At 36.1% G+C, this 27,455-nt stretch overlaps 1 pseudogene; it reads right to left on the reverse strand.

Moving 5' to 3' along the window:
- Positions 1–18,201: 18,201 nt before the first annotated feature.
- On the reverse strand, positions 18,202–21,700 carry LOC118547823 (vasculin pseudogene; annotated as a pseudogene).
- Between the last annotated feature and the right edge of the window lie 5,755 nt (positions 21,701–27,455).

Below are 27,455 nucleotides of genomic sequence, written 5' to 3' on the forward strand. Positions count from 1 at the left end.
AACCTGAGAGATTATTTTTTATACAAGTAGTATAAGAAGCAATGCCATAGATTTTCTATGAATAAGCACTTTAATCTTCTGTTTCTAATTTTTAAAATTTCATCCTTAAAATATCAATTTTGAATTAGATGGTTTTGGCTTCCATTTTTATGAGCTAATGTACTGTATCAAAATTTCAATCTTCACTTTCTGTCATTTTCTCTCATTATTTTAGCTTGCTTACAGAGTTGTGGGTGAAGGTGCCATGTAGAGAGGTCATCTGTTCTATCCCCTTGCCCCAGGTAGGACAGCTGTGTCAGCAAGATAGTTGGCTAGAATCTTGTAGAGGGACACAATGAAAGCTTGGCAATCTGTTTGTCAGTCTGTGTTTTGAAGCAAATGGCTAGTTTAGAAGTCCTGATAGTAAAAGTCAGTGCGAACCCCTTATTGCTTTACCTCAATTATGCACTGCACAGAACTGACTTCAACCCTGGTGACCTCAATTGGTACAAGAAAGAAGTATATAGTCATTTCTTGTGCACATCCTAAAATGTGCACACAGTTATATTACTATTCCTCTGTGAAATATTATACTTTTTACTGTTCTTTCAAGTAAGAAAGGAAAACAGGAATAAATAGATCAAGGGATTCTCTCTCTACCATATATTATATGGATTTTTGAGACATATGATTGATTAAAAAGAGCTACTAGTCAGATAAGTATTATTTTGATAAAAAAGTAAACCAAAAAAGGAAAAATGACTTATACCAATATAGCATGTTAATGAAAATTATGATCTGAAATATCCATTTATCCAGGTTTTTTTTTTCCTATTTACCCAGTTTCTAATTTTCATCTTATCTGAAGTGTGAACTTGGATAAGATTCACCTTTACAAAGTTAAACTGTTTGCTTTTTGCATCTTTAAAGCAGATTTATCAAACACACAAGTTAGTAACATTTCTGTTAATTGCCTCTGAACATACTGAAAAAACTGCTGTGTGTGTAAAATTGTTACATAAGTAGGATTGAAGCCCTGCAGAGCAGATTGTGAATTTTGCAATTGCATTTTTAGAGCCAACTTAGTCTAGCCTATAACTATTTTCTTGGCTTGAATTCATATAATGGATAATGGGTGCTTTCTATGAGGTAAGCAGATTGAAATGAATTTTGAAGTTTGTATTTCTTTGCTTGAGAAGGCTGACGTTTTTAAGTTAGGCCCAAACCACAGCAGTCTTTATGGACAAAAATAATCTAACATTTGCAAAAAGTATATTTCAAGCCTATCATCATAATAACAATGGAATGGAGGTTGAGAACTGCTCCCGGAAGAAGTGGTTCTTAGAGTTTTGACATGAATTTCTCTCATATAAAAAAGTAACATAATTGCTTTCCCATCTTCTTTCCCTCCTCTGCCCTATCTTCTGCCTTTCATTTCCCTTCCTCCTGTGAAATTCAACAACTGTAAAGAAAAAAAAGTAAAGAATGAAATTAAACTCTATTTTTCTTATTTTACATTAATAGCTAAGTAACTATGTACAGTATATGAATTCCAGTGTAGGTTCCATTTTGCATTTCATGATATCTAATGGTATTATCTGTATCTGTATAAATATACTTCCAACATGTTGACATATTTGAAATATTTATTTAAAAAAATGGACTTTAGGGGCGCCTGGGTGGCTCAGTCGTTAAGCGTCTGCCTTCGGCTCAGGTCATGATCCCAGGGTCCTGGGATTGAGCCCCGCATCGGCCTCCAGCCCCGCATCGGGCTCCCTGCTCGGCGGGAGGCCTGCTTCTCCCTCTCCCACTCCCCCTGCTTGTGTTCCCTCTCTCGCTGTGTCTCTGTCAAATAAATAAATAAAATCTTTAAAAAAAAAAAATGGACTTTATTTTTTAGAGCAGTTTTAGGTTCACAGCAAATTGAGCAGAAGGTATAGAGAGTTCTCATATACCCCTTTCTCCTACACACTTACCACCTCCTCCACCAACATCCCACACCAGAGTGGTACATTTGTTAAAGATAATGAACCAACATCTACACATCGTTATTACCCCAAATTACCCAATAGTTTACATTAAGATTCACTGTTGGTGTTGTACATTCTGTAAGTTTTGACAAATGTTTTATGAAATGTATCCATCATTGTAGTATCATATAGAATAGTTTTACTGCCCTAAATGTCCCCTATGCTCTACCTATTCATTCTTTGAAATGTTTATTTTTAATAATTCTATAGTTTTGTGTATATGTTTTAGCCATATCCCTATTCTTGGGCAGATGGATCACTTTCAACATTTTTTTTTTTTAAGATTTTATTTTATTTATTTGACAGAGAGAGACACAGCGAGAGAGGGAACACAAGCAGGGGGAGTGAGAGAGGGAGAAGCAGGCTTCCTGCCGAGCAGGGAGCCCGATATGGGGCTGGAGCCCGAAGCGGGGCTGGAGCCCGATGCAGGGCTCAATCCCAGGACCCTGGGATCATGACCTGAGCCGAAGGCAGACGCTTAACAACTGAGCCACCCAGGCGCCCCTCACTTTCAACATTTTTAAATTATAAATAACACTTATCGAGAAATTGACTTTTTCTTTGCTTTTGGATCATATCTTTAAGGTACACTGTACAAAGAAGAATTGAGTTAGAGTATATTAGAAAGTCTATAGTACTTGTTTCCTTCATCCAATAAGCATGTTCTGAACACCATCTGCACCCAGATACTAGTGTTATAGTAATAACAAATTAACAAATAAATAAAGTACAATTCTTGCTTTCAATTTTGAGTATGTGGAATGAGGGTGAGAGAGTAGATATGTTAACTAGAAAATACTTACATAATATAAAATGCTAAGTATCATAACTGAGATATGAGAAGTGCTTTTTGGTTCCCAATGAGGTGTGATAGCAGAGTACAAGAAAGTAAAAAAAAAAAAGTTTCAAGAAAGAGGGAATGACTTTTCAGGTAGGTCCTGAAGGATAAATATGATTTCTAGGCAAAGAAATGGGAAAAGGGTTTTCCAGGATGAGGGAATCATATGTGCAAAGCAAAGACCCAGTAGCACCAGCTACATTTGGGGAATCATAATACAGTAGTTGAGAATGCAGTAGGTGTTTGTACAGGTTGGGGGGATAGTGAAAATTATGGAAATAGTGGAGAATGAACTGGATTCTTAGGCTGGCCTAGACTGTGAGATGTCCTGTGTCCCTAAAGGAACTTAAGCTTTACCTTTTGGATAACAGACTGTCAGCAGAATTTACCAGAACGTCCCCTGATAATCTGGGGGTTAACAGACAAGTGGTGTAAGTGATAGGCAGCAAATATTATGTAGCCCAGTGGTTCTCAAACTTTTGTGTGATTCTCTATCACTTGGAGAGCTAATAAAGGCTAGGGAAGACCAGACTTGTAGAAGCAGGATGGGGCTTAGACCTCTGGACTTTTGCCAACTTTTCCAGGTGTTTCTGATAAATGCCAAAGTTTGAGAACCACTGATAACATATACAACAGCCATTGAGAGGCTCACTTTCAGTAGCGTATCTAGAAACATCCTTTCACATGAAAATTATAATAAGAAGACAATTTAAATATTTTAAAAAGTCTTTAAAATACCACCAAAGTAGAATGCCCTTTATAACTTTTTGAATCCTGCTCTCCCCATCTCTCTTAATATGAACATAGATTTTGGAGTCATTGTAGACCTGAATTTAGGATCCAAGCCACCTGTACTACTCACTACTGGAATGATCACAGGCAAATGATGCCTTGATTAATTTATTGTCTGTGAAACACAGAAATGATAATAATGCATGCTTAAAAAGGACTGTTGTGAGATATGAAAATGCCTAGCATAATGACTGGCAAGGAGTAGGCTCTTAATTAGTAGTAAGTTGTTAAGAGAATGGAATCTGCAGCCAAAGTGCTTGGGCTGGAATACAGGTTCCACCACTTCTTGGCTATGTGATCTTGGGAAAGCTTTTTAATCATTTCTATGCCTCAGTTTCCTGTTATTATAAGTGGGTACAATTAATCCTATTACTGGATACAATAATAATATCTATTTTGTAGAGTTTGTAAAGCACTTAGAATAGCAGCACGTACATGGTAAAAGCTAATATGACAGGTTTTTCTTTATAAATATAAATAATGAGTCTTAATCTTTTGGATTGAGGGATTATTATTATTTCATTTTTCCCCCTCAATTACTTTTCCTTTTTTAAGAGATTTAATAGATTGCTACCTGCATCCTTTACTAATCAAAGTCTAATGTTAACTTTTTTCCCTTCCTCTCAGACCATATATGTACTTTAGAGTGTGCTGACTTTATTTACCTTTGTGCTGTTATTGCATTTTAACTTCTATTTGCATTTTAACCCCATGAAACATAATCGTTGTTTTACAATGAATATTTATTTATGTTTACCCATGTTTTTATATATTTCATTCTCTTTCATTCTCTCTTGCATCTCTTTCCTTTCATCTGGGATAATTTTTCTTCTGCTTGAAGAACACTCTGTAGTAAGTCTTTTAGTATATATTTTCTGGGAAAAAGTCTCTCAGTTTTTGCCTTTCTGAAACTGGTTTCTTTTACGTTCATTTCTAGATATTATTTTCACCAGGTGGAGAATTTTAAAGTGGCAACTATATTCTTTCCTTTCCTTTTTAAATTAATTAGTTAATAAAATTAAAAAGAAGTTTTTATTTTAATTCCAGTTAGTTAACATACAGTATTAGTCTCAGGTGTACAGTATAGTGATTCGACACTTCCATACATCACTTGGTGCTCATCATGACAAGTGCACTCCTTAATCCCTATTGCCATCTAACCTGACCCCCACTCTCCTCCTCTCTGATAACCATCAGTTTGTTCTCTATAGTTAGAGTTTATTGACTTCTCTCTCTTTTTTCCCTTTGATCATTTTTTAAAGTTTTTATTTAAATTCCAGTTATTTAACATATAGTGTAATGTTAGTTTCAGTAGTAGAATTCAGTGATTCATCACTTACATATAATACCCAGTGCTCATCACAAGTGCCCTCCTTAATACCCATCACCCATTTAATCCATCCCCCACCCACCTCCCCTCCAGCAATCATCAGTTTCTTCTCTAGAGTTAACAGTCTGTTTTATGGCTTGTCTGTCTCTTTTTTTTCCTCCATGTTCATCTGTTTTGTTTCTTAAATTCCATGTATGAGTGAGATCATATGGTATTTGTCTTTCTCTGACTGAATTATTTCTCTTACCATTATACTCTCTAACTCCATCTATGTCATTGCAAGTGGCAAGACTTCATTCTTTTTTATGGCTGAACAATATTCTATTATATATATACAATCTCTTCTTTATCCCTTCACCAGTCGATGGACACTTGGGCTGCTTCCATATCTTGGCTATTATAAATAATGTTGCTATAAACATAAGGATGCATGTATTTCTTTCAATTAGTGTTTTTGTATTCTTTGGGTAAATACCCAGTAGTGAAGTTGCTGGATTGTAGGTAGTTTATTTTTAACTTTTTGAGGAACCTCCATTCTGTTTTCCACAGTGGCTGCACCCATTTGCATTCCACCAACAGTCCATTAGTGTTCCTTTTCTTCCATATCCTAGCCAACACCTGTTGTTTCTTGTTATTGATTTTAGCCATTCTGGTAGGTGTAGTAGCTCATTATAGTTTTGTTTTGCATTTGCCTGATGGTAAGTGATGATGAACATCTTTTCATATGTCTGTTGATGATTTGGATGTCTTCTTTGGAGAAATCTCTGTTCATGTCTTCCACCCATTTTTTTAATTGGATTATTCATTTTTTTGGTGTTAAGTTTTATAAGTTCTTTATATATTTTGGATACTAACCCTTTATTGGACATGTCATCTGCAAATATCTTCTCCCATTTAGTAGGTTGCCTTTTAGTTTTCTTGATTGTTTCATTTGCTGTACAGAAGCTTTTTATTTTGACATAGTCTTGATCATTTATTTTTGCTTTTGTTTCCCTTTCCTCAGGGGACCTATCTAGAAAAAAGTTGCTACAGCCTATGTCAGAGACCTTACTGCTTGTGCTCTCTTCTAGGATTTTTATGGTTTCAGGTCTCACGTTTAGATCTTTAATCCATTTTGAGTTTATTCTTGGGTATGATGTAAGAATGTGGTCCAGTTTCATTCTTTTGCATGTTGCTGTCCAGTTTTCCCAGCACCATTTGTTGAAGAGACTGTCCTTTTTCCATTGAATATTCTTTCCTGCTTTGTCAAGTATTAGTTGACCATATACTTGTGGGTTCATTTCTGGGTTTTCTATTCTATTCCAGTGATCTTTGTATCTTTTTTTTTTTGTGCCAGTACCATACTGTTTTGATTACTACAGCTTTGTAATATAACTTGAAGTCTGGAATTGTGATGTCTCCAGCTTTGCTTTCTTTTTCAAGGTTGCTTTGGTTATTTGGGGTCTTTTGTAGTTTCATACAAATTTTAGAATTGTTTGTGCTAGTTCTGTGAAAAATGTTGTTGATATTTTGATAGGGGTTGTATTAAATGTGTAGATTTCTTTGGATAATATAGACATTTTAACAATATTTGTTCTTCCAATCCATGAGCATGGACTTTTTCCATTTCTTTGTGGCAACTATTTTCTTTTAATACTTTGAAGGTATCTTCCATTGTCTTCTGACTTTCTTGTTTTTGTTTTTTTTTTCTGTTGAGCAGTTAGCATAAAGGCATTTGAAATTAATCACTTTCATTGCTGTTGCTGCTTTTTAGACTTTCCTTTTGTGTTTTGCTGTTTAGTATGATGCATCTAGGTGTGAATTTCTTTCTTTATTTCTGGTTATGCTTATATGGATTTTTATATCTGTGAATTGATTTATTTTAATAGTTTTAGAAAATTCTTAGGCATTGTCTTTTCAAATATTGATTCTACTTCATTTTCTTTGTTCTTTCTCATGGTCTTACAATTAGTTATAATGCATATTATAACTTGTCACAATGTCTCTCGTACCTTCTCTTCCATATTTTTCATGCTATTCCTCTGTGGTTAATTATGGATATAATAATTATGGAAATAATTTTATTTATTTATTTATTTATTTATTTATTTAACAGAGAGAGAGAGTGAGCACAAACAGGGGGACCTGCAGGCAGAGGGAGAAGGAGAAGCAGGCCCCTCATGAAGCAGGGAGCCCAATGTGGGGCTCGATACCAGCACCCTGGGATCATGACCTGAGCCAAAGACAGACGCTTAACTGAGTGAGCCTCCCAGGCACCCCTCCAGAAAGTTCTTAACTTCAGTTGTACTTTTTAGTGTTAAATTTCTATTTGATTTTTTCAAAGTTATGCCATTTTTTATGGTTTCTAGTTCTTTGCTTAGATTTTGAACTTAATTTTTTATTTCTTTAATGAGCATAATTATTTCAAAATCTATACCTGAAAATTTTATTATCTGTAGTTTTAGTGGTTCTATTTTTATGGTGTGTTGACTCTACTTATTTTTGTCCATGCTGTCTTGATCTTCTCATTTACAGTTTATTTTTATTGTTTGCTAAACATTGTATTGACAAAATTATTGGTAAAAAAATGTAAGGCCTATGATAATATTTTCCTTCAAAGAAGACGCCGTTTCTGGAGTGCATAGTCCACAGTTATTTTTCTTGCTCCATGCAAATGACTGAAAGACTGCAGTCTGTGCAAGGATTATGCTACTTCTGATTCACTCTGATCCTTTTGGAGTTCCCAGGTGAACTTGTGAGGGGCTTTATTAGAGCTCCAATCCTTCATGGATTTTGACTTCCAACATGAAGCTTTCATAGTACTGCTTAACCTTTCATCTATCACTTCTGGAATTGGCAAATACCCTCAGGGGTCAAGCAACCACAAATGATAGGTTTACTTTTCTGGATATTTCTGTCATAGATCTTGGCTATGTAATTCTTCACTATAATATTAGTTCTGTCATGCATTCAAGTAGATAATTTTAATGTAATATATATTTTGCAAGATTTTCTCATTGACCTAAGTGGGAGAGTTTATCTGATTTACCTGTCATTCCTGGATGCAGAAGTCCAATTTTCCTTTCCTTTCTTTTTTGTAAAACATTTTTAATAAGAGAACAATTCATAAAACAGTGTGGAAGATAAATTAGAGGAGAGGAGGGAGGTATAGTTCCCAAACAAATTGGTTCCAAAGAGGATGTGCCAGTTGAACTTCCGCTAGTGTTATATGAGAGTTCTGGTTGTTTCTTTAGTGTGTTTTTTTTTTAGCTTTGTCCACCTAGCAAGGAATTCTTGAAAAATCTGTTTGTAGGACAATGAATTATATCTTCATTATAGGAGCTGTACAGATGATGTGTGGATGGGAGGGGATGTGTCCTGGTGGGATGGATAAGTAGCTTCTTTCTTTTTCTTTCCTTCCTCCCTCCCTCCCTCCCTCCCTCCCTCCCTTCCTTCCTTCCTTCCTTCCTTCTCTCTCTCACTTCCTTCCTTCCTGGATGTTCCCTGTTTATTTTAGTAGCTATAAGGGTACTGCTCACTTTTCTGGCCCCAATTCTCAATCCAAATATATCTTCAGTTAGAACTCCCTCTGCAGAGTTTATTTAGAACATTATCTTGGGGGAAATTGTGCAAGACTGTTGAATCTCAGATCTGTACCTCTGAAACAAATAATGCAATATATGTTAAGAAAGAAAAAAAGAAGAAGAAGAATGTAGCAGGAGGGGAAGAATGAAGGGGGGGAAATCGGAGGGGGAGAAGAACCATGAGAGACAATGGACTCTGAAAAACAAACTGAGGGTTCTAGAGGGGAGGGGGTTGGGAGGATGGGTTAGCCTGGTGATGGGTATTGAGGAGGGCACGTTCTGCATGGAGCACTGGGTGTTATGCACAAACAATGAATCATGGAACACTATATCTAAAACTAATGATGTAATGTATGGGGATTAACATAACAATAAAAAAAATAAAAAAAAAAACATTATCTTGGGGGAAAAATAGAATTAGCTGCAAATATTCTGCTGTTCAATAATTACCTGGTAGAATCCCCATGGGCCTTTCCTTTTCTAAGCCCCACACACCCATGTCTCTGCTCTTTGTACCATTTCTGTGGTCTGCTGGGAAAACTTTCTTGTTTAGAGGGTTCTTCCTTTCACTTGTGTGTGGTTATAGATTTCTGGTAATGTTGGATTTCCTCATTAATTTATTCTCATGTGTTATATATTTTCCAGGAATTTCTTATTCCTTCTGCTGGCATTTTCCTTGCTTTTTTCCCAATGTTTTAAAAATGAAATATTTGTTAATATTATTTCATTTTGAGGGACAGGTAAAATTTATAGACTTCATCAGCCATCTTAATCAGAAATTCCATAAATTTCCAATGTTATTATCACTGATATATTTTGAAATAACTATTTTTATAACTTCTGTTATTTATACTGTCACCAAGCAAATAATATACTCTTCCAAGAAGATCTAAAAATAACAATTACTTGGATTTACATTTCCAATTCCCTTTTTTCTTTATTGTTTTATCTCAATAGTCTGAAATCCATCTGAAATTCAGTGTTCAGCTCTCATATTAGCAAGGCTGTGTCATCTAATAAAATAATATTTATCTTTAGCTTTCTTCATTGTCAAATCTGTTTATCTTTTAGAAATATTTTTTATCTTTTAACTTTCGTGGTTCCTTGTTTTGATCATTATATCTATAAAACTTTTTTTGACAAGTTGTTTCAGGTTTTGAAATATTCTTCTTTTTTTTTTTTGTTTGAAGGGAAAAGTGTCTTGCTTTTTACTCTTTTGTGGTATCAACTCTGTCTCTTTTAAATTTTTGTAAATTTTTCTTTAAGCCTTTTAAAAAAATCTATAATCTTCAGGCAAAGGAAAAAAATTCATTCGTATTGTCCCTAATTTAAATACTATGGATTAGTTTCTTTTTGGTATGTTTTTAAGAGTCTTAGCACTGACAATCAGGTATTCAGGGTGGGCTAGCAAGGGCTGGGAGATTCAACAAAATGGTTGTTTATAGGCATCACATTAGACACCTGGAAGACAGTGGTAAATAAGAAGATAGTACCTGTCTTTATAAAGCCTACTAATGGAGAAGGGAGAAAAATCACATAAGTGATAGTAATTAAGAATGATGAGCTTTATGACAAGGCAATTACTAGGATTTATCAGAATATACAGTAGCATTTCCTATCTTAGTTTAGAGGAGAGAAAGTCTCCTAGGGATTTTACAATATCCCTACCAGGACTGTGATTTACACATCAGCAGTATTGTCTGAAACTAATACATTAATTATAGATTGAATCTTCTGTTTGTGTTTTCTATTTTATCAGATACTTTCATAATTCTTACTTGTATATTTTAGTTCTGTGCTTCTTAAACTGATATAACCACCATAGAGATATCAGGACACAGGACACACATGCCTGTTTTCCCAGAGTATTTTGTTGCAGAATACAAAATTTACATGAATTTATTTTTATTTATTTATTTTTTTTAAAGATTTATTTATTTATTTGAGAGAGCGAGAATGAGAGAGAGAGAGTACATGAGAGGGGGGAGGGTTAGAGGGAGAAGCAGGCTCCTCGCTGAGCAGGGAGCCTGATGCGGGACTCGATCCCGGGACTCCAGGATCATGACCTGAGCCGAAGGCAGTCACTTAACCAACTGAGCCACCCAGGCGCCCTACATGAATTTATTTTAAGAGAAAGAATATGATTTCAGAGAGAGTTCTTCCTTCTGAAGGGCTTGGGGAATACATTTATTGTCCTCTGTCATTATTTCAGAAGAAAAATCTGAGAAGCTCCAGTTTGAGTGTTTTGTATTTCCTTACTACCAGTTGTCTTCTTATTTATTTTTCATATGATTTATTCCACTCTACTTAAATCTAGTTGCTCCCTTAGTTTCATATGAATTGTCCCTTCCTCATTTGTAAGTATTTTAGATTAAATGTCCAATTGTAATGACTCCTTCCCCTCAAGTCAGTTGTGGAATGTTTAAGGTGGAGGCTGCTGACTCTTAAGTGGTCTTATTGCTCAGTCTGATTCTGGTCTTGTTAAGGATGAAATATGGTGACTAGCATAGTGTGGTGAGAACTGGCTATTATAGGATCGTAATGACTTGTTTTTCTAGCAACTATATGGTAAGTACTAAGTTCTCTTATTCAGTAATTTCAAATTTCCACTTTGCACTGTGTCCTTGGAGTCAAGACTGGTTTTAGAGTTCCTTCTTTGGTATTAGATTTTTCATTTCTGTTTCTATTTTGAGATAGCCTGAGAACATTGCTCAGGTCTGGTTTTCTAAGTCCATTTGCCTTCATGAGAACCATAGGAGGCTTCCATCACAGATTGGAAGCCTAACCCATTTTTTTTTTTTAATTTTTAAATTAAGCTAACCTAGGTTTTTTATTGGGAAGGGTGGAGTCAAGACCTTGAAAACCTTGAGACTCAGAGATAACTTGTGTTCTTGATGTAATGATCGGGGAAAATTCAGATGTTGAGAAGACTAGCCAATCATACAAACAGAAGGGTTTAGAAAGAAATTTAGAGATGCTTTGATTCAACATCCTTTTGTTAGAGGTGAAGATAATTCTAGGCTCAGCAAGTGTGAGAGACTTGCTCAAAGATGAGGGACTTACTCAAAGAAACTAAGTTGACTTAAATTTAGGCTTAAATTTAGGCAGACTTAAAATTAGGCTTTTAATCTTAGGATGATTTTTGTACATTTAAAATTACACTTCTGCCCAAAGTCTCAGTGGCAAGCATGTCAGAACACTCTGGTAACTGCTTTCAATGGCACCATAGTATTCAGCCACTAAAACTGGATTCCACTTCTCTACCCTTTGCAGCAGACTTTTCCCTATACCTTTCTCTCATGTTCCCTGGAGTTTCTGCAGATAGTTAAAAAAAGATTTTAAACTTAAACTGAGACAAGTAAACAGACAGGAAAGAGATGAGCACCTCTGAATGCTTTAATCTATTCTTATCCTTAGAAGTTCTTTTCAATATTGTTAATAGGCAAGGTAAATTTTTATAATCAAGTTGTTAATATTATTTAGGTTTCTTTTAAACCTAGAATTCTGTAAAAAAAATTATATATATTTCATGATTCCTTTCATTCTACTTTACTGTAATTTGGGGATTTAAAATTTTTCTTTCATAAATGGTGACTATGAATGATTTTGTAGAAATTATTCTCTTAAACTTCTTTCTAGACTTAAAAAAATAAAACAAAAAAACTGATGTCACTATGAATCTTCAATCTTTTGGTATGACTTTATTTGGAAATAACCCCTTAAATGTTATTATTTCAATGTCAGAGCAGGTAGTTTTATTTTAGAAGAATTTATTATCTTGTTGGCAAATGAGTTCTAAAATAATCCTAGAAATAATTCATAATTCTTGTTCTTAAATCTCTACTTAGTATTTTCTTCAAAATAATATTAATTTGAATTTTATTTATTTATTTATTTATTTAAAGATTTTATTTATTTATTTGACAGAGAAAGCACAAGCAGGGGGAGCGGCAGGCAGAGGGAGAGGGAGAAGCAGGCTCCTGGCTGAGCAGGGAGCCTGATGCGGGCCTCGATCCCAGGACCCTGGGATCATGACCTGAGCCGAAGGCAGATGCTTAACCAGCTGACCTACCCAGGTGCCCCAATTTGAATTTTATTTAAAAAAATCAACTAATCAAGAATATTTATTCACTGATGAAAATTAAACATAATTTTTTTAAAACATCTTATTTATTTGACAGAGAGACACACAGAGAGAGAAGGAACACAAGCAAGGGGAGTGAGAGAGGGAGAAGCAGGCTTCCTGCTGAGCAAGGAGCCCAATGTGGGGCTTGATCCCAGGACCCTGGGATCATGACCTGAGCCGAAGGCAGACGCTTAATGACTGAGCCACCCAGGTGCCCTAAACACAAATTTAATCTGACAATTTTTTTATTCAGCTTCATTACTTACAACCTTGGAGTATGTTGGGGTATAGAAAAGAAATGTAAGGCATATTATCAGTTCTCAATTTTTAAGAAATGATATACATACATATAAACATGCACAAAATAACATTTTCTGGCTTTCTCATTCATTGAGTAGTAGACTATATAATTTCCGGTCATTTTGGATTTCATACAGTTGTTTTAATATGCTGTATTTATTATAATACTGCTGCATGGCTTTCCTTATAATATTCTCTCTTTCTAGAATGTCATTCCTCCCTTATTCTTCTGATTGATCTGCTTGCTTCCTTACTTATCTATAATGATTCAATTGAAGAGTCACTCCCTCTATGGTAGTTGTCCCCAGTAACTCCTTCCCTTAATGTACTATTAAAAATAGTCCTTTTCTTTGTGTTCCTTCAGTACTGTGTACATGTACCTTTTCTTAGAGCTAGAGAGCACTTGATCGCTCTAAAAATCAGCAACAACAACAAAACAAGAGCTTTATGTCTGTGATCATTTATGGTCTCCATTATGTATTAGGTAATTTCCTATATAGAAAAAAAATCTGCTTGTCAAAATCTATAGGGATAAAATATAACAAATCATTGAAAAACTGCTCCAGAATCAAATTCTTGGAGTGATAATGTGTTTGTTGCACTTTAAAAAAGTTTCAGTCTCCTTTTTCTTTTTTGACTGTGAACTCCTTGAGAGAAGAGACTTTGTCTCTTTTAATTTTGTATTTTCCCTACTTAAAAATGTGTTTTGCCCATTGAGGGACACAATTGCTATTTTTTGAATGAATGGATGAGCAGCCAGGGATCTGGTAAATAATGTACATTCTTTCTGCTTGCTCAGTGTGTTGCATATTTTTCATTTGCCCTTCAGGATCCATTATCTGCCCTTACTATTTTGCTGCCCTGGGGCCTGCCTTTTAAGCCTTATGTTAATGGGCTCCCATGACCTCTAGATCTCAGTTGAGTTTAGCCAAAGGTTATTCCTAGAAGGGGATTGGAGGGAGAGAGGGCTTATTTCCCAGGCTCTCTTCTTGTGAGTTCATTTTGGGTTAGTTGTGTGCCTTACTGAAGATCTTTGTGACTCACAATAGGGTTTCTTTACAGGACCCTTTGCTTCTTGATTTTAGTAACTCCTCCTTTCCCTTATCCCTTTGGACAAATCTTCTAAGTACTATACTATCTCTTGTGGTCCCTCTATACCCCATTTATACCTTTGCAATTCATCTCTTCATAAACAAATTTTCTTGAATTACCTTAATTTGAGTGTTCCATTTGTTTCCTGTTGGGACTCTAACTGGTAAACTCAACAAGCATTCTTTTGCTTTTCCCTTGGATGAAAATTCCTCTTTTCCTTTCAAGAACACCATTTCTCCATGTGTAGTTCATAGGGCTGATCCCACCCATTGTTCCAGGGATTGGCACATGACTCAGATTTGGTAGAGTAGCTATCCCTCTAGCTTGAGTTATTGGTTATGTATGGGCTCAGTGCCAGACGCATTTCTTTTCTTTTTTTTTTTTAAAGATTTTATTTATTTATTTGACAGAGAGAGACACAGCGAGAGAGGGAACACAAGCAGGGGGAGTGGGAGAGGGAGAAGCAGGCTTCCCGCCGAACAGGGAGCCCGATGTGGGGCTCGATCCCAGAAACTTGGGATCATGACCTGAGCCGAAGGCAGACGCTTAACGACTGAGCCACCCAGGCGCCCCCAGACACATTTCTTATCTTGCTATTTTCTCTAGCACTACTGGGAAGGAGGCAGTCTTTCCTGAAATTATGGTAAACTGGGATTATCTGGGAGCTGTCTTTGTCTTCATGTGGAGAGTCTTTATAAAAATGAAGCCAATATATATGGTATTATTAACATTCACAAACTATGGTTGTGTGTTAGCAACTGGGAGAAAGAAAATGACTATATTTGAAGGATGTGTTGTACTGATTTATGACCAAAGCATCCAGAGAACAGAGGTCATTTTGTTTCTGTATATGTCTGCATACCTATTAGTTTGTGGTTGTCAAGATTTAAATACTAATGATTCTAATTCTAGGATTATAAGAAATTTATCTGCATGATATTAAGAAGCTTATCTATTTAAAAATTTTTCAAAACATTGTAGCATGGATGTTTTCTACCCTTTTTCTTATGTATTTTGGGTTTCCAGTAAATGTCTTATTTTCCTACCTGAAAAATATTTGTAAGCTTAGTCTTTTTATTCCTCCATAGACCACTGTTTTCCAAATAAAGATTATTGGGTTTAGCTTTAGTTTGAAGGAATCTATCAAATTGATTTCACTTGTGATCTAAGTTTTATTTTCACTTAAATCTCTAGGGCAGGAAACCTACCAGTTGCACTAACTCTTCTCTTAGTGAGAATTCTGAATGAAGCTGAGAGCAAATTGCCAAAGGCAAAAAGAATATATTCTTGAAAAATGCCTTGTTTCTGTCTGCATCTCAAAATAATTCAAACATGATAATTTCCTCAAGCAGGATTTTAAGGTGCATAATGTATCTAAGAGACATATTTCCTAAGACTCTAGCCAGTTAGGCAGGTCTTAGAATTCAAAAGTCATGTTTGCATTTTTATTCAAATGAGTCTGAACATTCAAACCAGGCTTCTTTTCCTGAAGGAGATGGAAATGAAAACAACAAAAACAATGTGTTTTTTTTTTTTTTTTGGATGCTTTCCATTACCCTGTTTTCCAGTAAAAACAGTGTGTTCATTATTAAGGGTTGGGATGGAAGGTTGCTTCTTGATCTATTTAAAAGCTAATGAAAGAGTTACAAATCTCTATATGTAAATGTCAAGTTTTTTTTCAGGAATTAAAATTCTTTCAAATAACACTTACAGTTGAGATTCTTTTTCTTAAGGTTTGATCCTTTGGACCTCAATTGTCAGTTTTTCTAAAAGGAAAATACTGCAGAAACAATATATTTCAGTCCGGGATAAAGAATCACATGCCTTCTGATTTGGTGGTTATAATCCAGAAACACCTGCTATTGAGTCTGAATCTTGATTGTTTAGCTCTTCTTCTGAGTTTCAGAGGTACCCCTGTAACCTCCCTTCAAAATTCCCACCCTCTTATTTAGTACAGTTTTTCCTTTTTTTTTTTTTTTCTGCACTAGCCTGAGTTGATTCTGTTGCTTGCAATGAAAATATTTTAATTATGTATTCTAAGTGGTTGCACTATCTCTTTATGATAAGAGGCAATGGAAGATGGCTACCCCCAGGAAAAGCACAAATCTTATAATAATTTTACTCCAAAAGTATTAATAACTCTTTCAAAAGGGATTACAATAAATTTTAGTAAAGAAAATCGAGTGACTGCTATCAGCAGTTGTTATGCCCACTTTCATATGTAATATTTCATTTGACTCTGTATTAGTTTACTAGGGCTACTTTACAAATTACCTCAAACTAGGTGACTTTAAATAACAAAAGTTTGTTCTCTAACAGTTCTGGAGGCAAAAATTCCAAAATCAAGTTGTTGGCAAGGTTGGCTCCATCTGAAGTCTCGGAGGGAGAATCTGCTCCATGCCTCTTTCCTAGCTTCTGGTGACTGCTGGCAATTCTTTGCACTTCTTGGCTAGTAGCTGCATAACTTCATTTTCTTCCTTAGTCTTCCCTTCTGTGGCTCTGTCTTCTCCATTTCTGTCTCTTATAAAGACACATGTCATTGGATTTAGGGCCCACTCTAAATCCAGGATAATCTCCCATTTGAGTTTCTTAATTAAATCTGCAAAGACACTATTTTAAAATAAGGTCACATTAAGAGGTACTGGGTATTAGTACATATCTTTTTGGGATTGCTGTTCAACCCATTAGATCCTTCAGTAGTCTGTGGGATGGGTGACAATGTTATCCCCCTTTCACACATGAGTAAGCAGAGGCTGAAATCACATAGCCATCACGGTGGAAAAGCAGGACACCAACCAAAACCTCATTCTAAGACCAGTGCTCTTTCTTCTATGTCACAGCTTCTCTTGACATACTATTTTTGCTTACATAATCATTTCATCTTTTAAATAGAAAAAATACATATTTTAACATTGTTCATAGGTTTGACATAGTTGTATATTTTATCAGCATCATGTTTAGTTTCCTTGATACAAAATGATTCTTAACAAGCTATTCCTAACAAAATTCCTCAGCTTTTCAGAAAGCAAAGGAAATTAAGAGAGAAACCAAATATATTTTTCCTCATCATCCTCAGCCATTATTTTTTTTTACTTATGATTTTAATCTTCTGTTTATATTGCTCTCCTTCTGCTTACTCTCATCCCACTTCCAGATCCCTGGGGTTCAGCTAGTGATGAGCACTCTTGAAGAAGCCCAGGGAAGGCATGCTGGCTCTGTCTACAATCCCCTTTTCTTGGCACTCTGTGTAAATAATCAAGGATGCACCTGTCCCATTACAGACATGGAAATAAGGCCATGATGCATGTTTGAGTTTTGGTTTTTAAAAGCATCTATTTTGTAGACTAGTCCTGTTGAGACCAGACCACAGAGAGCACAAGGTAACATGTGAATAAACTTGCTGCAAGGTATGACACATGGCAGTAATTTGCCTGAGTGACCTAAGGAGCCTTGTCTATCTTCCCATGCTTTTCTAAGATTTGGAATATTCTACAATCTCACAAAACTCAAATATCCAATTCATATTGAGTCATGTATAGAAATTCAGAACATATAGGAAAGATGTAATAATTGGTTTTCTAAACCAATTCTTGATTAAAAAAATAGTTTACATTCCTATAGCACTGAATGCTTGCCTTATATTAATCTGATTTTATTGCTTAAAAAGGGGTTACAAAATAAACAATATGTAAGTAAAAAGACTAATCTAAAAAATTGAGCATTAGAATTTTTTTCAAATTAAATGCCTACTCACACATTCTACCTTCACAAAAATAATTCTTCCTTGAAGTCAGTTCCACATTTTCCAAGAAGTCCTGAATTCCAGGTTTTGATGTCCTCTCTTCTCAGATTTGATTAGCAATTAGTTTGTACTCTACAATTTAATTTTTTTATTATTTAGCATGTACATTATAGTTTTGAGTGCTTATCTCATATCTTATCACCAGACTTTCCAGAAATTGGTACTTGCCCTGGTACCTACTGGGTACCAAGTAATAGCCAACATGGCAGATATTGAGCTATGACTGACACAAGTATAAACTACAATTATTTTAAGTCCAGAGCTGATAGCACCATATTTCCTACTATATTACATAATACTTAACATTATTGCAGGTTTGCTATGTACCAGGTACTGTTCCAAAAGTCTTCTATATATTCACATCAGTTTGTGGAAAATTTGAAGACTGAATGGTTTGTTGGGAAATCACAGCAGCATTGTTATTGTTTTGAGGAATATAATTTTCATCAAAGTTTTGGTTGATAGCCGTTTCTGGAGGATACTATTGCTATTACGCAAAGTCAGGATCAACCTGACTTTCATCTTCAGTTTCCTCTTCCTGTCTGTCCCTTTTCAATGTTTTCAAGTATTCACATTTTTTATCAGTGCCTATTCAAATCAGTTTGGATAGATGAGGCTGTTGATTAATTCTGTCAACAAGTGAATAAGAATTTGAGTGATTATACTCTTTTATTAAATTTTTTGCACTAACATTCTTGGCAGCTGATTCAAAAGTATTAAAATTACCAATATTGTAGGTGGACTTATGAATGAAAGAAGTCTCATCTTTAGTTTCTTTAGTTTGGCTTTACCTTGGTGAGCTTTTGTAGGAAGAGCAGCACATTTAGGGACTAAGGCTTTTATACCACTTGAACCAGCCTTGTTCTTAACTGGCTATAACTAAAAATTTTCTACTCCTGGGAATCCAGATATCTGCCAGTCTTTTATTATTTTTATTATTATTATTTTAAGGATTTATTTATTTATTTTAGAGAGAGAGAGAGAGAGGGAGCGTATGTGAATGGGGGGAGGGGCAGAGGGAGAGAATCTTCGTGCAGACTTCCCACTGAGCATGGAGCCTGACATGGGGCCCAGTCCCACAACCCATGAGATCATGACCTGAGCTGAAAGTAAGAGTCAGTTGCTTAACTCACTGAGCCACCCAGGTGCCCCTTTGCCAGCCTTTTGTACCATCTTCCTCAATGACAATTGTTCTTAGTACTCTAGATAAAGGTTCTAGAGGCTATTCTAAGAAAGAAGCTTAGGAGCCTTATTTGGTTGAGTATTTATGTGTTTGTGCATGTAGGCCCTATATACCTAGAGCTAAAGATGTTCAATTTAGTTATATCTCATATTCAGGAGTTAAGGATATAAGATCTTCAGCCTCAACCTGTTTGAATTCTCACTTGTCTCCCCTTGGCATCCCCCATTCCCACCCTTGGTTTCATTGTTAGGGACATTATTTTTGTGGAGTCATTTTTTTTCTTGAATGGAAATTACTGCTATAAGAATAGGAACTTCTACCATAGTATCTGTCATGGACTGAATGTTTGTGTTCCCCACAAATTCATATGTTAAAGTTCTAACCCCCAGTGTGGTGGTATTTGGAGATGGGGGCTTTTTGGGAGGTAATCAGGTTTAGCTGAGGTTTTAAAAGTTGGGTCCTTATGATCGGATTAGTGCCCTTAGAAGAAGAGACCAGAGAGCTTGCTATCTCTCTCCCCACCATGTCAGGACACAGCATAAAGATGGCTATCTGTAAGGCAAGGAGAGAGCTCTTACCAGGAACCTGACCATACTGGTACCTTGATCTTGGACTTCCCAGCCTCTAGAACTGTGAGAAATAAATGTCTGTTGTTTAAGCCATCCAATCTATGGAGTTTTGTTGTAACATTTCAAGCAGACTAAGACAGTATATCCCTTTTAATAATTTATGTTTTCAATACCATTTATTCCTTGTATACACCACCCAATTTTTCTTACCTTACAGTGTTATCTTCATTAGGATGCCGAATACCAGAGTCAAAAGTATTTGGAGAATTTTGTTATCTATGATTTACATCATAGCAACTTTTTGTCCATGAAAAATTTTCATAATGCTTCTCAAAATCCAAAGATGATTTTTGATGGTAGAGAAAAAAAATTAAAGTTATGCTGTGCCATTTTGGAAGTCTGATTCAGTAAAAAACTGTCTTCAGTATCTCATGGCAAATCCCAAATCCAACAGGACTGCACAGAAATGTGTTAGAATTTTTCTTTGAAACTGTGTTTTCAGTTTTTTTTTTAAACTTTGTTTTCTTTGAAATAATACCCAGGTTTGGGTTTTTTTTAAAGATATATAAATATATATCTTTAAAACATGTAACTGTTTGACATGGAATTTCAAGTCAGTCATAAAATTTCAAGTCAGAATTTTACAAGTCTGTTAAAAATTTTTATATGACGATCTTCAAAATTAGCCAATTTCTTTGCTTTTAAGATCATTCTGAATCCTGTTTCTATATTGTTCCATGTACTTGTACAGTTGACATCTTTTCCAGATGAAATAGGTTTCAGGAGCTAAAAAGCAAAACCAAAAGAGAATTTCATATCTGAAGGAAAAACATTTCAAATCATCATGGAGACATGTAGGTATCTTGCCACTACCATGCTCCTGTGAAATGGCAACATCTTAAACAAATTTGCACTTTTAATGTCTTCGTTTAGAAAAGTTGTCCCACTGTGACATGGAACAAGCTAACATCAGAAATTCCTATAACTTTTATTGAAGATAAAAATATCTATCATGAAACTTCAGCAATATTTAAACAGTAATTTGAAACTATTTAAGCTACTCAGCATATGGATCAAAAATATCTTACAGCTCTGGCTGAAGAATACCAATGAAAGGGAAGAAGGCAAAAATTCCATCAACTTAAATTCCTAACCACTTATAATCTGTTTTGAACCTAAATATTGAAGAAATGTCTGAATCTTTAAAAAAATTAGAATTTTACTATTTTATTTTGATAAAAATCATATCAAAATTATCCAGAACTTAGTTTTTAAAAATTAATTTTCCACCATTATTTTAATAAACTTTAGGGTTAAAATTATTCAAAACAATTATATTCTAAAAAGGGCAAAATATCTGGAATATCTAGAAACTTTTATTCAAAACCTAGATGATATTCTTTGTATATGAATTGAATCCGAGTAATTCCTTTCTACCAGGGATGCCCTGGCCTGGGTGCTGCTTTGCTCAGTCCTAGGAAATGGTTTTCAGTGCTGTTTTTTCCCTTCCCACAATGGGTCTCAGTCCCCAAATGGCTCCAATTTGATTCACAGTGTTCTGGGCCAAGTTTCACACGAGCCTCTAGAATTTGAACACACTGAATTTGAGCTGATTACGGTATATCCAACTGAAAATGTCCAGAAGACTGTGCCAGGCAAGGTCCTCTGAGAAGCAGTCACCAAGACAGAATTTGAAATATAAGATATTTTTTAGGAAAATATCTGTGAGAAATAAGCAGGGAGGGGTCAGAAGTCCACGGGGAACCGACAGATGCAGGTGTGACACCTGTGAAAAGTCTGAAAGGAAAGGAGGGTCAAATAAGAATCGCTCCAGACTACTGTGAAGTAGCAAGTCCTGGCCAGGCCAGTGGGAGCCCCAGAGCAGAGACTGCCCCCCCGTGTCCTGTGTTGAGCAGGTAGGTGTTCCCACTTCCAGCGTGCCCTCTATGTTTGGTCCTCGACAGGCCACAGCCAGCAAGACAAGGCCTCAGCGTGGGTGTGAATGCTGTGGTAAGTCCTGAAGGTAGAGGTTGTTAGCTGACCAGTCTTTTTAGCAGGTTGTTACTTGAAGGAGAATCTGAGCAACATTCCTTCATGGCCACCACAAAGGCCACCACAGGTTTAAAAATGTGGGAAGGTTGTCTTCTCAATAGTTGGCAGAGCATTCCTTTTATGAAGGAAACCTTTTGATTGGCAAAAGTAATAAACCAATTGATATAAAAAGGCTGTCTGCAGAAGCCCAAATAATACAACTGATGATTAAGATGCTCTGCATGAGGAAAATGCTTTTATGATTTGCTTAACAAATATTTACTGAGCACTTAGGTCATGTCAAATATTGTGAAGATAGAACAGCCATAAAAACAGACCATCATCAGGGCACCTGGGTGGCTCAGTTGGTTAAATGTCTGCCCTCAGCTCAGGTCATGATCCCAGGGTCCTGGGATCAAGCCCTGCATGGGGCTACCTACTCAGTGGGGAGCATGATTCTCTCTCTGCCCCTCCCCCTCCTTGTGCTCTCTCGTGCTCTCTCTCTCTCACATGGTCTCTCTCAAATAAATAAATTCTAAAAAAAAAAAAAAACAGACCATAATCTCTGCCTTCATGAGGTTTACATTATAGTGGGTAGAAAGATAATAAAACAAATAAATGAGCAAGTTATATAGATTGTCAGAAAGTGATAAGCGCTATGGGGAAAAATAAAGCAAGGAAGGTGGATAGGTTATTGGGAAGTGAAGGGTTGCTATTATAAAAATGGTGTCTGGGAAGTTTTCACTGACTGACAATTGAGCAGAAGCTCAAGGAGGCAGGTGGAGTAAGCCACTTAGATAACTGGGGGAAGATCATTCTAGGCAGAGGGAAAAAAGGCTCTGAGGCAGGAGTGTTCCAGAACCGCAAGGAGATTTTTGTTTGAACAAGGCTGGAGTTGGTAGGAGAGAAGTCTGAGAGTTAGTAGGGGGACCAGGTCAAGGAGGACATATTATAAGGACTTTGGCTTTTCTGTCAAGTATCATGGGAAGCTATTTGAGGATTCTGAGCAGAGGAATGACATGAACTGACATGTTTTCAAAGGCTCTCTCTGGCTGCCCTGTTGAAAATGGGCAGTAGAAGGGCAAAGTGTAAGTATAGAGACCAGTTAGAATGTTAATGCAATAATCCAGGTGAGAAAATGAGAGGAATTAATATTTCTCCTGAGATGAAAGGGGGAAGAGATGGGAGGGGAAAGGAGAGTCTAAAGAGAGGTATAAGGAGACATGGCCAATGAAGGTTTCCCATTTGGGGTGGATAAGGGACATTTTAAGAAGGTGAATGTCAAATATGACCTTTGAAATTGTTGCCATGTTTCTGTTTCTGCTTCAGATTTCCAGGCAAGCCTATTTTACTCACAGTTGTATTGTGGGGGTGTATGTTTGTTTGTCTATCTATCATATAACTTTTTTTATTCAACGAAGGGTCTGGGTCTGGGTGTGTTACAACTGTGTTGCATATAGAACAGTGGATACTCATGGTAGCAGGAACTTGAAATCAAATAGAATTAGGAGAACGGAAGCCCTGGGAGTTGGCAGAAATCTTGGGGAAGGTCTTGAAGGTGGGATTTGAACAAATCTCACCTAGTTGTAGGAGGCTTGACTCCAGCCGACTTCTGACTTAAGGCAAAGCTAGAGATTTAATTTTTTGAGCTACCCCATATAGAGATGATGAATAATAGAGGACTTCTAGGAGGGAAAAATACCAGAGGAAAAAAAATTTGTACTTTAGTAGTAATTATTCCAGATAGAAGAAAGAGATGGTAGATTTAGTAAAGACAGTAAAACACTGGAATGATAGATAAGAACCAATGTCACCTGTTGTGACAGAGTCTGCTGGTTTCCCACCCAAATCCGTGTTTCCTTCTTATTTGCAAACCCTAATTTTTATTGTATGGCTAAAATATTGTATTTCCTATCCTCCCTGTGTAGCAAGGCTTGGCTCAGTTCTTGCCAATGAGATGTAAGTAGAAGAAGTTGGATGGAAGTTGTTGACAGAATGAGAAGGTGCCTTGAAAGTGTACAGGCAGCTGGGATGAGTCCTTCTGGCTAATTTAGGTTTTCTGTTTATGACAATATAACTGCCATATAATCCTGGCAGTCACCATTTATTGAGCCCTATTATATCTCAGGCACAGTGCTAAGAACTTTATACTATTAGCTCAATTAATCATCACAGTAATCCTGCGACATAGGTGCTATTATCTTCACCGATTTAATAGATGAGGAAAATGAAACTTAGAAGGTCGTGTGAATGACCCAAGATCACCTAGCTAGTGTGTAGTTTCAAACTTATTTGTTGGATTTTAAAGCTTGGGTATTATCTCCTCCAACATAGTGTCAGGTGGGGATAAAACTTAATTGAGGTTCTGAGAGTCTTGTTTGAAACCACTGTGTTTCTCTAAACTTAACACTTTATCATCGACCAGCTACACTTCTCAGGCCGGTCTTCTTTCACACACGGTTTTGACAAATCCCCAGCCCACCTAAGACCTTATTCTACTGCAACTATGCTACGGCCCAGCATGATGTTTAAATCCTGACAGAATCTGCTTTGTACAGTTCTCTGTGATAGCAGTCCCCAGGCAGGGCGAGAGCTGTGCTCTCAGAGGGTATTTCTTTGTTCAAAATCGAAAGGAGGTAGCAGCTGGCCTAAAATTATGACTGGCAACTGGTCTCAGACTTATTATGGTTGCCCTGATGCTTTCTCAGATTCACTGAAATGTTTTTCCTCTGAAAACAAAGCTTCCAGAAACTCAAAACACCTGTATTAACTGCTGACCTAAAAGGAGCACTTACCTGCTAACTTCCTGGCTGATTATCAAGTAGCTTGGCAGAAACTTCCTGCTGTTGCTAGGCTTCTATAAGGAATTAATTGTTCTGGATAGCTAGACCAACTTCAACAGAAACTGCTTCATTTGAAAAATCTGTCTCTTGATATTTTCTAATAACCATTAAGAGCCCATTAGCAAAGTTGTAAGGAAAATAAGAAAGTAAGACTAGTAAAGGCATTATCCCAATCATCCCTACCAAAGATATAGCAGCATATGCATTAGTTTATGTGGATGTTTTTGTTTTATAACTATTCTAGATGACAGAGATGAAAGAGCTTAAAATCTTTTTATTTATGTGTGTGATTGGGAGTGGAGTATGAGAAGTAGGTATGAATGGAGAGGATCATTTAAATATTTTATTCAAAAGTATGGGAATAGCTACACTTTACTGAATGCCTTTTAGGTGTCCAATGCCACATGAGGTACTTCTCTCATTTAATGCAGTCTTTTCCCCAGCCCCTATGAGGTAGAGCACAGTTTGTAAATATGATGATATTCAGAGATATTCAGTGAATTGCTTAAGGTCACAGAGTGGGAATTTATATAGAGATCTGTCAGTCTCCAAATACATGCTTTTTCTGTTTATTATTCTATGACAAAAAGTTTGGAAGAACATGTATTTTTGTGGATTAAAAAAAAAAAATGGTGACCCAGAATCACATACAAAGAAGTAGGAATTCAAGGTCTCTGTGTCCTGCAGAGACCTCTTGATTCTAGCCCAATGAAATTCATTTTCAGCTTTGACCTCCAGGAATGGAAAAGTGTAAATTTATTTCTTTTAAGCCCTCAGTGTGGTAATTGGTGATAGCAGCAATAGGAAAGAGACAATGACATTTATCCAATAAAATTTTCTTTGAAGAAACTGAAAAAAAAAAAAAAGCATTCAATGTTATGGGATATTTTAAACAGAGATTTGCTTTATAGAACTTTAGCAATACAGAAAACTCAAGTTCTGGATCACTGATTATGGTCTAGTTTGAAGTTTTTAGATCCTATGTTCTTTTCTTTCCTGCAGCTACCCTTTGACCATTTTATATATACTAGAAGAAAGAATGCAGTTAATTAATTCTCTTCATTATTAACTGCCTTGGCAAGAGTTTTGATGAAGGAGAAAATGGAAATGAACTTTGTTTATTATTTTTCAATTTCATTTAATGGTACATTACCATTCTTCATTCCCGTGATTTCTTGAATAGACTTTAGTTTTAAAAAAAAAATCTCAAAATTGCTCTCATTTAGCAAGTGAATACAGTATTGTTTTTACAAATAAGAAAACTAAATTATATTTGCTTATAATGGTTTATACTTACCCTAATATTCACAAGGGAAAAATGAAGGGGGGGAATTTGGAGGGGGAGTCACATTAAAAAAGGACATAAATCCTTAAAGCAACCAGCTTCATTTGTTACTTTGAGGAAGGCCAATAGTCACAAAATAATAGTCATGGCTCTGTGAGAGCTTAGTGTGGTAGGGTCTCAACTGAGTGGCGTATCGGTGCACTTGATAGACTCTCTGGCTGTATGCAGTTGGTGCTTAAAATCCTTAGCAGTAGCTGTTAAGATTTTATCTCCATTAGCAGTAATCAACATCATGCAGTATACTATAAAGTTTCTGCTTAAAGGAAATTTGTCGTTTGCTAAATTTTACACGAAGGCAATGCAATGTTGACTATTTTAGTAGCCAATGAAATATGTAATATATACCCTTATCATCTATCCTCTATGGGAATTTTGAATCACAAATGAATATTATTATTTAATTTCCATTTTGTATCTCTTTCTAGCTAATGATGTTTGAAGAAAATAATAATCAAATTCTTGAGTTTTTCTCTTTACATTTGAATAAAGTATTTTTCAGATTCCTTTATGGGTTGGATATCGACTACAGGTTATTACTGACTTTTAGGAAATTATGCAATAAATCGGTTATTCAATGTATGTAGAACATTTGTTCCTTTGGAAACACTTAAAAAGAAAATATCTAAATATTTACAAAGTGTTTGACAAGGTTAAATGATCTAATCACTAACTTGGTGCTTGTAGTATTTATGGGTGAACGTGTAAGAAAAGTAGGGTTTATCTACAGACTCAGATTCTGGCTTGTCTGTTTTCGCCCCATCCAATAGCTTTCCTAGAGCTGGGGTATAACCAGGAAACATGAACTTCCATTGCAAAAGGAAAATTTGTTTACATTAAGAGCTTTCCTCATCACTTCTCCCCAGGATTTAGAGCTGGAAACTACCAGGGTAGCTTCAGTCAAGTTCCAGTGACAAGGACAGGAAATAGAACTAAGAAATAAAATGGCCTTGAGCAGATAGAGTCCTAGTCAGGCAAGCTTAACACAAAGGACCAAATGTCTGTGAAAGAACATTGTTTTTCATCGTGTGTGTGTGTGTGTGTGTGCGTGTGTGTGTGTGTGTGTGTGTGTGTGTCCCCAAGACCAGTTACTCTAGCATGGTAGTTCTCAAACTTTGACATACATAAGAATCTCCTGGAGGGATGGTAAACACAGATGTTTGAGGCCCATATCCAGAGTTTCTGATTTAATAAGTCTAGGGTGATGTCTAAGAGTTTTTATTTTCAACCAGTTCCTGGGTGATGCTGCTGCTATTGGTTCAGGGATTATACTTTGAAAATCATTGCCCCCACCACACAGATAAGCTTTATATAAGGGGGTTGCTGTGAACCCAGAGTGCTGTGACTATGCAAGGAATTATGGGGCTTTGGCAGGAATCCAGCCCAGAAAGGGCATTCCTGGAGCAGTGGATAGTTTCTTTTGGACTTGGCCTGATAACTTGTAGCTGTGCTATGAGGCAGTGAAAAGCAGTGGTGGTGGACTTGTACTTTTAATCTCTCTCTACCTGAAGTTTAGAAGCAGGACTGACTAGACTAGCCACACTATTCTGAATCATTCCTGGAATTTTTTAATATTCTCATTGCCCGGCTTATAAAAAATGTTTTAGATAATGCTTTTATTTCTATTATTTTAGT

This window comes from Halichoerus grypus, chromosome 8 (genome assembly GCF_964656455.1).
Source record: "Halichoerus grypus chromosome 8, mHalGry1.hap1.1, whole genome shotgun sequence".
Lineage (NCBI taxonomy): Eukaryota > Metazoa > Chordata > Mammalia > Carnivora > Phocidae > Halichoerus > Halichoerus grypus.